The sequence below is a fragment of the Pseudorasbora parva genome, chromosome 5 (assembly GCF_024679245.1).
Source record: "Pseudorasbora parva isolate DD20220531a chromosome 5, ASM2467924v1, whole genome shotgun sequence".
Taxonomy (NCBI): Eukaryota; Metazoa; Chordata; class Actinopteri; order Cypriniformes; family Gobionidae; genus Pseudorasbora; species Pseudorasbora parva.
Genome location: NC_090176.1, coordinates 42,042,262 through 42,055,486, shown reverse-complemented (window position 1 = coordinate 42,055,486; position 13,225 = coordinate 42,042,262). Strand labels below are relative to the sequence as shown.

The 13,225-nt window shown below is 37.4% G+C and overlaps 1 protein-coding gene across 5 annotated transcripts in view; it reads right to left on the bottom strand.

Moving 5' to 3' along the window:
* The window catches only part of col18a1a (collagen type XVIII alpha 1 chain a), a 108,514-nt gene that overhangs the window by 37,437 nt on the left and 57,852 nt on the right, over nucleotides 1-13,225 (bottom strand). The gene's annotated exons all lie outside the window — the stretch shown is intronic.

Genomic DNA, 13,225 nt, shown 5'->3' with positions numbered 1-13,225 from the left:
ATCCCAGATTGTTGCTTTTCTGACAGCAGGCAATAAATTCTAATGGCAGAATCCAGATGTGTGTCGGGATAAAATGAGACTTCAAGTCCCTGAGGCCATGTGTGTCAGTTCTTGTACATGAATACAACAACCAGATATTTGACACTAATAACTATCATAAAGACTTGCAATATTTTTGCAACTGAAAGTGCAAAGACAGTCTAGGAAAGACGGAATCAGAATTAAAGTAAATGGATGTAACATTGATTACAGGAATTGATTTGTTTGGAAAAAAAGTAAATCTTTTTTAAATAATTTGAATTAAAAATATTAATTATTAAAATAAAAATATATAAATATAATAAAAAGTTATTTGTGTACAGACACAATACAAAGCAATTACAAATGTGTAAGTTATTATAATTTACAGAAAGTAAAATTTTTGGCAAAAAACACTTTTATGTCAGTTGATTAATCTGATTTTGTAAACAATAAAGTAACTAGTTTTAGTCTGTTAACTTCGTTCCATGTCACACACTGCTGATGACATGTGGCATCTATATGTTCACCAAACAAACCAACCTTGACATCAGTATGTGGTGTCTAAAGGGCCACATTTTAAGAGTTAAATATTAGCATTTTAAATAATGCCTGTTAATCTATTGACCCATATTAGCGTTCTTGTCCTCTTCAAAACTAAATAGGTTGGTTAAAGTAAAAATTAAACAGGTTTTACAGGTTACAGGTGCTTCATAACCTTTTAAGGTGGATTTATTACTGAAAACACAAATGTGATGTTAAACTTTAAAGCCACCCATCAAAATATGCTTAAGCTCTCATACTGAGAGTATAGGAGGCATTTTTAAATAACCAAATAGGCTTATAAAATTATTAAATGTTATTGAAAACTGCTTCATTGTATGTTGCATAATTTAAACTAAACTGTAAAAAATTATATGTTCAATAAGTTATGACAATATATGTTGTTACATTGTTTTAACTCATCAAAATAAGTTAAGAAGTTATACAAGATGTAACATGTTTTAAAGTCAGTTTAACATAATCTAAGTTAAAATAACTTAAACATCCAAGTTGTGACTTAAAACATCAGGCTGTGACTTTTTTTACAGTGTGTATTTATCACCTTCAATAGCACTTGAAATAGTCAATGGGCCCTATCATACACCTGGCGCAATGATGCAGCTAGCATTTTCACATTCAGCGACAAGTTGTTTAAATAAGTAACGCACTCACATCAATCTGTTCACCTATGAAAATGAAAATGAGGTGTGTTCAGGCGCATTGTTGGTGCGTTGCTATTTTGAGGCAACTCAAATCGACTGCGCAAATGACCAACAAAAACTGGTCGAAAGTGCAACTGGCTTTTAACGGGAAAGGGAGATGAAACTCTGATTGGTTTACTGCATGTTATGCCCAAAACACACCCTTGACTCATTAACCCTTATAAGACCCTTTTAGGGCCCTTTAGAAGTTTTGACATGCTCTGACATTTGTGCTTTTTTCAGTTACTTATAAACATTTTAATGGCAAGACTTGTCCACAAAACATTTGATTAGTAGATTTGGTTGCCTAGACCAGCCTTTCTCAAACTTTTTTCAGTCAGGGCACCTTTCAAAAGTGCATACAATTTCAAGGCACCCCAGTTTAAAATATAATTTAAAAACACTGCATAACCCAAATATAAATGCAAATGTCCTGTTTATTTAGACAGGACAGTAATGAACAGAGTATAATCCGCTAATATGTTTAACCCTTTCACACGTAAATTTAAAACATTCTGGCTAACCCCCCAGCGTGAGTTTTTCAAAGCGATTGTTATTAATGTGTCACTTTATGGTTTCCATGGTGACGCGTCATTGCTTGTCACGTGACACACCGCAGCAACAACAGAGAATGAATGATGATCTGCTTTTATGTAATTTTTCCTTTTTTATTCAAAATATTCACACATTTTTTAGATATGGCCTGAAATATCTGATATTCCGATTGTCAAATATATACAAGTGGCAGTGTTTTGTCGTTTAAACACCTTTATAATGATCGCGTTAGTTGAGCTGTATGCATGATGGGCGCCGCCATCGCCACCGCAGGCGCAGTTCAGAAAATCGGATCTGTTAGATTTAAGTTACAAGACGTGAATTCATCCACTTCTCCCAAAATACATAAAAGTAAGTGGCAGGTGAACTGGCAGAAGAATAGAGTAAACTTTAAAGTTACTTAGACAATGTGTATCTGATATGAATAAAACTAATTATAATGGAAACGATTATTATTGCCTCTTCATTTTACATCATTGTGTATTTTTACAAGCTCTAAATGTATTGTTTTTTTAGTACGTATACGTTTGAAACCTAAAATAAACATTATGTGGCTGAAAACACTGAAAAGTTGTGATATATGACAGCTCTGAGCGCGCCTGTCTCTGGCTCAGTGCAAGCCCACGCGAAAGCACATTTGAATGAACGTGATGCACTGACCGTTCTAATCACATGCGTGAATGTGTGATCGTACGTGCGAAAGGGTTAAAGAGAAGAAGAATGTATTTATGTAAATTCAAATATATTCTATATATGAAATTTCAGGTTATTATTATTATTTATTTTTAGCTAACGTATTTTTTTGGCGGCACCCCTGACACAATCACGGGGCACCCCAATGTGCCGCAGCACCCACTTTGAGAAAGGCTGGCCTAGACTTTTTGCTTCAAACTGATGTGAGAATCATTGTGCCTGCTTATTCACATAAATTGATTTAAATTGTGTAAGACAATTTTTCTTTTCAAAGCCCATATGCGAAGAGGTGTGGATGATCATGAATAATGCTGTGATTTACACCTGAGAGAACAAAGAACCTCATAATGAGCCACATAATGAATGAGCTTTTGAGTCTGGTATGTGAGGGGGAGCTAAGGAACAGGACAAAACATATATTTTGTTGTAGTACATTTAGAATATAGTTAACCATATAAAATGAGGCATGCGGCAGACACGCTGATGTTTTTTCTGTCGTTAAACTAGCAAAAATGGATTCAGACAGGCCTTACGTGCACCTGCGCCGTGTGCTTCAGACCATACGCTAAGATCGTTAAAATAGGGCCCAAAGCATATGAAACTAAACTGAATTTTTTAAAATGTAACCTTCTCAACTTGAGGGTTGTGACCCTGCTGGTTTTAACTTGATGTTAGATTTAGCATTTTAATCTAAGGCTGTCACAGAATGCGATTTCTAATCAAGCACTTTAAATAAGATGTGAGCTGTAATCAGTTTATCCTAAAGCTTCAAGAGCCCCTACTAGTCCCTTCTTAATCCTGACAGAAAATGCAAAATCATTAGCATCATTCACCAATCTTGCACTTGCCAAACACCAGCAATCAAAACACCACATGACCTAATTATGCAAAATAAGCCTAAATTAAACATGTGTTGGCTTGTACATTTTATTGGACACTAGAGAGCATTAAAGGCCGTAATACAGTTCAGTGAAATTGGAAACCTGCTCAGCATATTTTGCCAATACAATGAAAGAAAGAAGCATGATCCAATATGACATCAACAATTTACCCCTAACAAACCCGTTTAACCTTGGAGGCACAACACAAGCACAAAGGACATCTCTGCTAAGATTCTCAACACATCACTTCCACATTTTTATTTTTTTCTGACAGTCAAGTAATCTTGGCAATTGCAGGAATTGCCCCTCAGTTGATCCATTACAGAATGAATTGAGCACACTGTCTATTGGCACTCAGAGGCTCTATTGTTGTGGAAAAGGTCCATGGAGGGCCTCTGACCCAATGAAAAATCTCGCACAATCTCTCCCATTTTGCCAATGAAGCCATTTTTCTCTAAATCTAATAGCTCCATCTACAAGCTTCACTGGAGTCTAGACACTACATAACCCCATTATGATCTGTGACACTATTTGAGAAAGCTTTCAGAAAAGTCATAGGAGGATATGAGATGGGATATTACAGAAGATGAAAATGTGTGAGAGGGAGTAACTACACTCTGAAAATGCTGGGTTAAAAACAACCCAAGTTGGGTTGTTTTTAACCCAGCATTTTTTAGAGTGTAGCTAAAAGTCTGACACTACTAACAGAAATTACCTAATGTTAACAAATGAAACCTTATTGTAGTGTTACTCCCCCCCCCCCTTTTTGTTTGAAAGAAATTAAAATTCTGCAAGGATTATTAAATTAATAAAAAAAAAGTAAAACTTACAAAATATTTCTATTGTTATTTTGACCTGGTATTCATCAGATAATCCTGAAAAAAACATGTATCAGAGTTTCTAACGTTTTCAACATTTATAATAATAATGAATGTTTCTTGAGCATTAAATCAACATATTAGAATGCTTTCAGAATGATCATGTGACAGAAATTATTAAAAAAATACTGTATATTAAAAGAGAAAACAGTTATTTTAAACTGTAATACTTTTTTCACAATATAACTGTTTTTTTCTGTATTTTTGATCAAATAAATAGTCTTGACTGAGTATAAGAGACTTCTTTCAAAATCATTAACAAAATCTTAACAACCCCCAACATTTGTAATGGTACTGTACATCAAAGCGATACATATCTGTTCTTTGAGAAGTTCAGTTCTCAGTTCAGTTTGTGAATCAATTTACATCAGTAAATAAAAACAATAATCATAAATTGATAACAGATCTCTGCAACTGCAACATATTTTGCTGCAATTTTAAATGTTATACTGTCATCATAATTAAGTTTTTATGCTAGATAAACACATCATCTAAAAAGATATTGCTTTGTTAAAGAGCTTTAATAGTCAACTAGCTTGTAGTAGTTTGTGAGGTTAATGTTTCGCTGTAGTTTCCTGAGAACCGCGGGCAGAAGGGAGTTCTGATGAGGAATGCATATACCTTAAAATAACAGACTAATTAACAAGAAAACCAATCAATCATAGTTAAAGGAAGACTAGATAGCCTGTTACACATTAGCTTGTCCTTTGCACATGGCCCTAGAGCCTCACAAAAGCTAACAATGGCTAGAAGCTGTCACACTTAATCTATTACCTGACAATTTAGTTTTCGGGGCGGCAGTGGCTCAGTGGTTCATGTAGGTTGTCTACAAACCAAAAGGTTGGTGGTTCAATCCCCGGTTCCACCTGACCAAGTGTCGAAGTGTCCATGAGCAAGACACCTAACCCCAGCTGCTCCCGACGAGCTGGATGGCGCCTTACATGGCTGACGTCGCCGTCGGTGTATGAATGGGTGAATGTGAGGCAATATGTAAAGCGCTTTGGATGGCCATAGGGTCTGTTAAAAGCGCTATATAAATGCAGTCCATTTACCATAGTTTTCCAACGCAGAACACCTGGCATTCACTTTTTAGTGTGTGATGAAACAAATGTCAAATCCTTCACATGTAGCTAGCATGAGAACCATATAATTAGCATAACTTAGTCTGTGAACTTTGAACACAACATGAGCAGTCTGCAGCACCACAGGGACGCCATCAAGCCGTTGAGAAAGCCTTGTTTTCTGTCATGCTGCTTGCATTATAAAAAACATTAATATTGTCGTTTGATCTTATCTCCCATTAATTAGCCTAGAATGTCTCAAAACACTGCATAGTCTAATTTAGTTTAGATGTTTCCATCATTTTAAATGACTCTAATTGAGGTTGATGACTAGATACATAAACACATACACGCAAACACATCTCCAATTCTGCAGTAGAATCTAAGGCCCTGTTTAGACCTGGTATTAAGATGCATTTGGTTGATCAAATCAGCATTCAAACTGGGCATCGGCGTTAACGCTTTTCATTTACTTTGTGAATGGGTCGTCATGCGTTGACAAACTGAATTTTGGGTTCCGTTGTGTCTAGGGATGCATCGATACCATTTTTCCAGAACCGATCCGATCCGATATTAAAAATGTTGAATATCGGTCGATACCGATACTAAACCGATCCGATACCAATGCAGTTTTGTCTATGTAGAATTTCTAAGCCTTAGTGTGTAGAATTGAATAAATTAGATTAGTGAATAATACAGCAGCAAAAGTTATAAAATCACGAGTGCACAATAATTGTATAAAATTTAAACATTTAGTTGGGAAAAAATAAAGGAAACCACAAAAGTGAATAACTGTAGCTGTAAATCTGGTAAAATATGTTACACAAAATATATTCATGAAAAACAAGTAAATATATTTATAGAAATAGGGCCTATATACTAAGAAATTGCATTTATTTTAAATGTATAATGCATATTTTTAATGAGGCAGCAACATATATATAGAGCAGAACAAGAAAGGCTATTAATAAGGCTTTCATAGCGCAACAGTAGCATAATACAGAGCGGCACAAAGCGCTTACGCGCATCCCGTGCGCAGGATGATGCGCTTGAAGCAACACGGAGTCACATGCTCACAGCCACAGTCATAGACGCTCACAGCGCGCCGCGCTCCGTCCGCATTGAGAAGTGTAAAGCAAGATATAGACGCGTAAGTATATCTATGCAGTATTCTTATAAGCCGTTTATTTTAACAGTTTAACATTTCAGTTACTGTGTGTGAAAAACAATATAATAACTAGTCCAGTGTTGTGATCTAACTGACACCCGGTAGAAAGTAACACGGTTTACAGCAATAAACGCCAGCAGATAGCCATTTTTTTGAGGAACCATAACGTTAGAGCGTTATCTACAGATCAAGCATAATAACAGAAACAATAAATAATCTTGGAAAGTTTCATCGTGTTGAGTGTCGTAACCGAACGCGACAGTTTAAAGCTGCATGGAGAGTGACTGACAGCCGCAGTAGAGGGAAGCATTGACGTGAACTAATCTGTACTCGCATTAAACGATGGAATGGCTTCAGAACACTTATAATATAGTGCACGAATCGTTGATGCTTTATAAGGTTTTTGTGCCTTTTGTGGGGCGCTGGGGCTTAACAATAACACAGAATATTATGCGCACAGTATCGAATTTGGATCGGTCCTGTCTGTCCGATACCCGATCCGGCAAATAATGGCAGATCGGAGCCGATACCGATCCCGAGTATCGGATCGGTGCATCCCTAGTTGTGTCGCTTTACTTACGCGGCAGAAGTTGAAGATTTCTCAACACAGGCGTCATCCAATCAGATCGCCCTATGCAAATACCCCAGACCAGACGCTAGCCAGTTGTGTTTATGCAACCCTAAAGCAGACGTGTAAATTGGCTGTTGTCACCAAGCCTGCAGTCTCCCTCTCATTTACTGAAGCTTTCGCGCCTCGATCGCCCCCCCGGTGACCGGTCCCAGTATAGTCGCCCCTCTGTGTTTTCTAATGGACGCGAGGCAAACTAAATAATAAAATTACACTTCAAATATTTTTCCCCCAAAGTTAGTTTATGTCACTGAAGGCAGTTATCATCACGATGATTTCCTTGCAAGTGTTCGTTTTTAAAATAAGTTTAGTTTTAGTTAGTTATCTGACGCTTTAAAACGGGGGGGGGGGGGGGGGTGACGTCATGATTGACAGCTGAGACTGACGGCTTCTCTGAGTGAAGTTGTCACTGAGGCACTAACAGATTTTTTTTCGGAATTTTTGGGAGCAGATTAGAGCTTTAGCTTTAATTTCTACATTTCCATAACTGTTTATTTCACACCAACATAATTAATTGTTCTGCATCTGCGAGAGTGTGGGCGGGCTTTAGATATCGCAACTGTACTTCCTGCTCTACTTCCTGCGCTCTACTGCGCAACTCCGGTCCCGAAATCGCTACTGCGCAGACTCGGTCCCAAGATGTCAGCGCCGTGCACCCCCGCCTGAAAGCTTCAAATATGGCAAGCGGAAACGGATGATGTCGAGTCGTCCATATTTTTTTACGGTCTATGGTTGTCACAATGACGGTCACATCAGCGCAAAGCTTCTTCAGCCACACCCTTCGTGAAGCGTTAACGCAGACGCCCCGCGTGAATGCAACGCGAGGGGGGACACATTCCTGTTTAGACCAGGGGCCATATTCACAAAACATCTTAAGGCTAAAAGTAGCTCCTAACTTGCCGATTTAGGAGAAACTCTTAAAAATTGGGCTGGGCTAGAAGTTACCGTGGGCGGGGTTACCGTGACCAACAAGATGAACACAAACTTGTGACCGGCATTTTTTAAATAGCAGCTAATCAAGCTAACAGCTGTTTGAGTGTAATCTCCGTCAATACAAATCATGGTGAGCTGCATGAATGTGTTGTATTCGCGGCGTTTTAATGCCGATGTATGATCATAAAGCCATGAGCCATTGTTGATGGAAGGCTTGTTCGAGATGCATCGGCTCGCGCTATGCAGCCCGATCACATATGACATCAAAGTAACGTTACAGCGAGATGCAAACGACTCATGCTTTTGAATCGCTCACGCTGTATTTTGATATCATACGCGGATCGTCTCACGCAGCACCGATGCATCTCGAACAAGCCAAGTGTGTTTGTATTTTCCGCTGCCTCGCTAGCATTGCTGAGAAAGATGAGACGTATACAGTGACGTAAGACCTAGCTCTGTGGAGGCTTTCTAGCCTTTGGGAAGCCAAACCGGTTCTTAAAGGCTCGTCAGTCGAACCAACTTAGAACTGACACCAGCACTGGCTCTGAACTAGTACCCGGTCGATTCTGGTGGAAAAGGGGTATAAGAGCAAATCACAAACAATCCTAATGGCTGTTGCTGCAATCCGCCCAAAGACACTATGCAATATGGAGGCAATAGTGATAATAAATGTAGTCCTGTCTTTAATAAAAAAAATAAAAATAATGTCAGATTATGAATAGAGTGAAAACTAAATATATATATATATATATATATATATATATATATATATATATATATATATATATATATATATATATATATATATATTAAGCCAAAACTCAGAGCTCTGCCCCATATCGCCGACCGAGAGTGCGGAACGTGGTGGCAGAGGGATGCAGAAAACTGTGGATGTAACTTGGTGAGTCGCCTCTCGGCTGTGTATATAACCTCCTCTCGCGCTGATTATAGATAGACCATTCTGCAAACTTACGAGATGAAGACATGTTAGAGTCTGACAATTAGCTGATCATATACTAGTTTAATTTGTGACACTTGGCCTAATCTTTAAAATCTTTAATTGAATATGGAACATTTTTATTTTAAAATTGTTATTTGAATATGGCAACGTTCTTATTTAATACACTTTACTTGAATAGGCCAACATTCTTATTTAATACATTTTACTTGAATATGGCAAAATGAAACAAAACCTTTCTATATTTAAATCGCTGACAGAGACCTCTCCCCTATCAGCCAATCACTGTGGTCATAGTTAGTAAGCGTGATGACATCCTCCACAGCAACGAGGTCAACCCCGCCCTTACTCTTAGCTTAAGACTTCTCTCTATTCTTTAGTAAAAGTTGCTCTCAGCAGAATAGGTTTTAAAAGAAAACTCTTAACTTAGAACTTTTACTGCCATTTAGGAGAACTCTTAGTGGTAAGATAAAATGTTTTGTGAATACGGCCCCTGGTGTTTTAATCTGTCTCTTTTGTCCACTTTCAACCACTTCGGTCCTGGTTTTTCCAAGGGGAGGGTCTATAGGTGGGTAAATGTATAGGCTTTTTCAGATCTTTCGATCTAATGGACAAAAATAAGCTTACACAATTTATATGCGAACACGACAGAAGCCGCTTTCTTTTCTGCTCTGATAGCCGCAAAACGATTACGGTAAGTATGTGTCAAAAATCAGGAACCGTGAGAGAACATTGTGCTTGGTACGTTTTGCGTCTTCAAACCAAACTCTGACTATAGCGTACTTCCCATAATGTTCATACATTAGGCTATAGGCGGAGAGTAAGTTTGCGGCTGTTCAAACGCATTCAACCACACAAGCGTTTACACTACGAAAACAATCCGGTCAATTTGCGATTTTGACTACCTCTGAAAGTGGTTGAAAGTGGACATGCTCAAAACATTTTAGAGCCTGTTTAGCGTTGATCTTAATACCAGGTGTAGACAGGGACTAACATTTTCTTACTCCAGTGAATATTTTTCAAGGTAGATTTATTTTTGAAAGTGAATTTATATATTTGCAAATACATAGACCTAGTGACCATTAATGGCCAGAAAAAAAAGTTTATTTTAAAACATGTTGAAATTATGTGACAACATGCACCAATAGTCACAATATATGGGGTAAGTTGTCACAATGATATCTGCCATTAAATAGTGTAAATATAGACTTTGTAGCCATAAGAAACTTTTCATATCAAAATGTAACGATATGCAGCCATAAGAGACTTCTTTCAAAAAAAATATTAAGAACATCTTTGCCACCAAAGTTGTACCTGTCCCCAATAAAATGTGAGAGCTTTGTGACCCTAAGCTCTCAGAATAATTCAAACACTTTCTTCCACTGAACCCCTTCAGAATGACTTGGATCAGCTCCTAAACCATGATGTCCACTCAAAGTTGTCAGTACAACAAGCTGTCTGAAAGATAAAGTCTTTTTTAGGCACTCTTTTTAAGATAAAGTCAATTTGGCCCCAGCAAGCACAGCTTACAGTACACCAAAATACTGTAAATGAACAGCAACAGAAAATCAAGCCAGTCTCAATGTTAACAAACTGTTTTTAAATCATATTTTAAAAAAAACAAAGCTATTCATCACGACTCTATTTGCTCATTGTGTATTTATATATGTCCATTTGCTTCACATGACAGTTTATTCTGTAAACGTGTTTTAGATGTTTATCACAAAACCACAAAAAATACCAACTGAATGCTCTCAGGATTTACTTGGCAGAGGAATACAATCATAAATTCAGCCTGAACATATGGACTAGCAATTCTGTAAGTCACTCTTGCCAAAAATGTAACCTGAAAGCTGCATTTACTGCATCTCAGCACAAAGACATACTTATTAGAATGCAGATGGTTCTATCCTCCAGCCACAGAGACGATGAACATTTATCTGTCCTTCAAAGATAAGAACAAACTGTGGAATGAGGGGGAAAAGTCATATGAACGGCAACCAGTGTCACAAACAACTCAAGATCAAAGTGTATGCTTCCCAGCCATATACTTAATAAAAAGAGCTGATGTTTCAATAAAAAAAACACATAGTTCCAGGCAAAGTACAGCAGACCCTTTTTTGCCATCTTTATTTAATAAAACCAAATTAACTTACAACCAGAACAGCTCATGGCATTTTCAACATGCCTGCTAACAGCACACGAAATTATTCTGTTTAACTTGCATTGCTTTTATTTAATAAATCAGAGTAAAAGGGACTTTCCATGGTCTTAACAGGGGTGCGTGGAGGAATGTAATATATCCAGCTTATTGGTAATGTATGGAAAGGTTAACAATTTGACCACTAACTGCATACTTAGATAAGGAACAGTATGCATTAGAGAAGTATTTGCAGAGGTGTTCCTCTGTATTTACCTAAACTTGACAAATAACAGTTCTAACATACCCCTACTTGAATGTAGGTTAAGAAGTGGGGTATTTTATGGTAAATTGTTTGACAATCTCTTGCGGATTTATTCTTTTACATTTACCAAGTCTGACCACATGTATGTAACTATGTTTATCTGTGCAATTACAATGCACAGGAAGAAGTTACAGTTTGAACCATAAATCTTTAGCAGTCTTTTTGCTATATATCATATTAAATTAAATGTCCTTAAAAGATTAGATTACAAAGAATGTGTTGATCTGTTGATACTGGATGTATTCAGTGCTCAAAGATGTTAAGAGTTATGATTCCAACACCTTCTGACCAATGAAATGACAGGATATTTCCAACCATTCTTGATTTCATTACATTCAACAGATAAACAAAGACACAATTTTAAGCTATGGATGCTCTAATCGATCTGCCGCGTATCAGTATCAGCCGATAATCACATTCTATGACTTGATCGGTAGTCAAGTTAGGGCACGTTTACACGACAATGATGTACCAAAAACAGAATAGTGTTTCTTTTACATTTTTCACATACAGAGATGACACCATTGTAAAAACCATCTCCTTTCAAATGGATCCATGAAAATGACTAAAAACACCAACTTACACATACCAAGCCAGTAGTAAACAAACACAACGCGCCTATAGACTGAACCTATGATAAGCATGTGCATTGTAGTTACCAAGGATACAAGAAAGGTATTGTTTCATAAATTGCACTTAGAAACCCATTTTCAAAAGGTTCAGACCCCCAAAATGGCATTGTCAGAAAATGAATGACCAAAACTTATTTTTAATTGAAAATGGCCCCTAAATTTGGTCAACCCCACAAAACAATCAAAATTTTCTGAAGTAAAACCATAAAAAAATTGTCACCGACACCCATGACGCCCTTTGTAACTTAGCAAAACATTAGTAAACCTTAAAGGAACTGTATGTAAGAAATGTATTTCAATTAATCATAAAATGGCCCTTATATGCCATTAGACATTACGAAATCATGTTAATTTCAAATACTTCTATCACTGACAACAGTAGTCCAGCCAGGATATTGTCATTTAAAAGTTGTTGTTGCAGCCCTCAACAGAAGTTGATGTTGACATGTTGTGTTTTGGCCTGAAGCTCCAGCCTATCGACCAATCACAAAGTTAGTAGTGTTTGGGCATCCGGGTTGCCAGCTCTGCTCTAGTTGCCACAGCTGCAGCTACAAACGTTCCTGCTGATCCTGCAGCCTATCTGGCAACCTCCAGTCAGGGAGAGGGGGAGGGGGATACACTGCTCTACAGTCATTTGAAAGTGATTGCAGTACCAGTTTTGAACACAATCTTACATATACTTCCTTTAATGAAACACATCTGTATTTAGAGAAGGTAGTCATGACTCAAACGAGCGAAAATTTAGAAAATCCCTGTGGCATGACACGACATGCCTCTTGGCTAAAGCTACAGGATCCGATTGTGTCGCGATCATGAAGCAGTGTTTTCTAATGTCATTTGAAAGCTCAACTAGTGAAAACTGTAACTTGGATATGATGGGTAGAGACGATGTGTAGAAACCAATTGGACTGATCTTTATTTACTGTATGTTATAGAATCGGAGTGTGCAGCTGAAACAGCGCTGCAAGATCCTCACTCATCGACCAGTATCTAACTACTTGTTACTTATTCTGTGTGTGTTAATATGTTTTATGCTTCGTAGCATTTACAAGTAGTTCTAATGTTCATTAAAACACTCAGATTTCTTGTTTGGAGAGGTTTTTAGACTTAC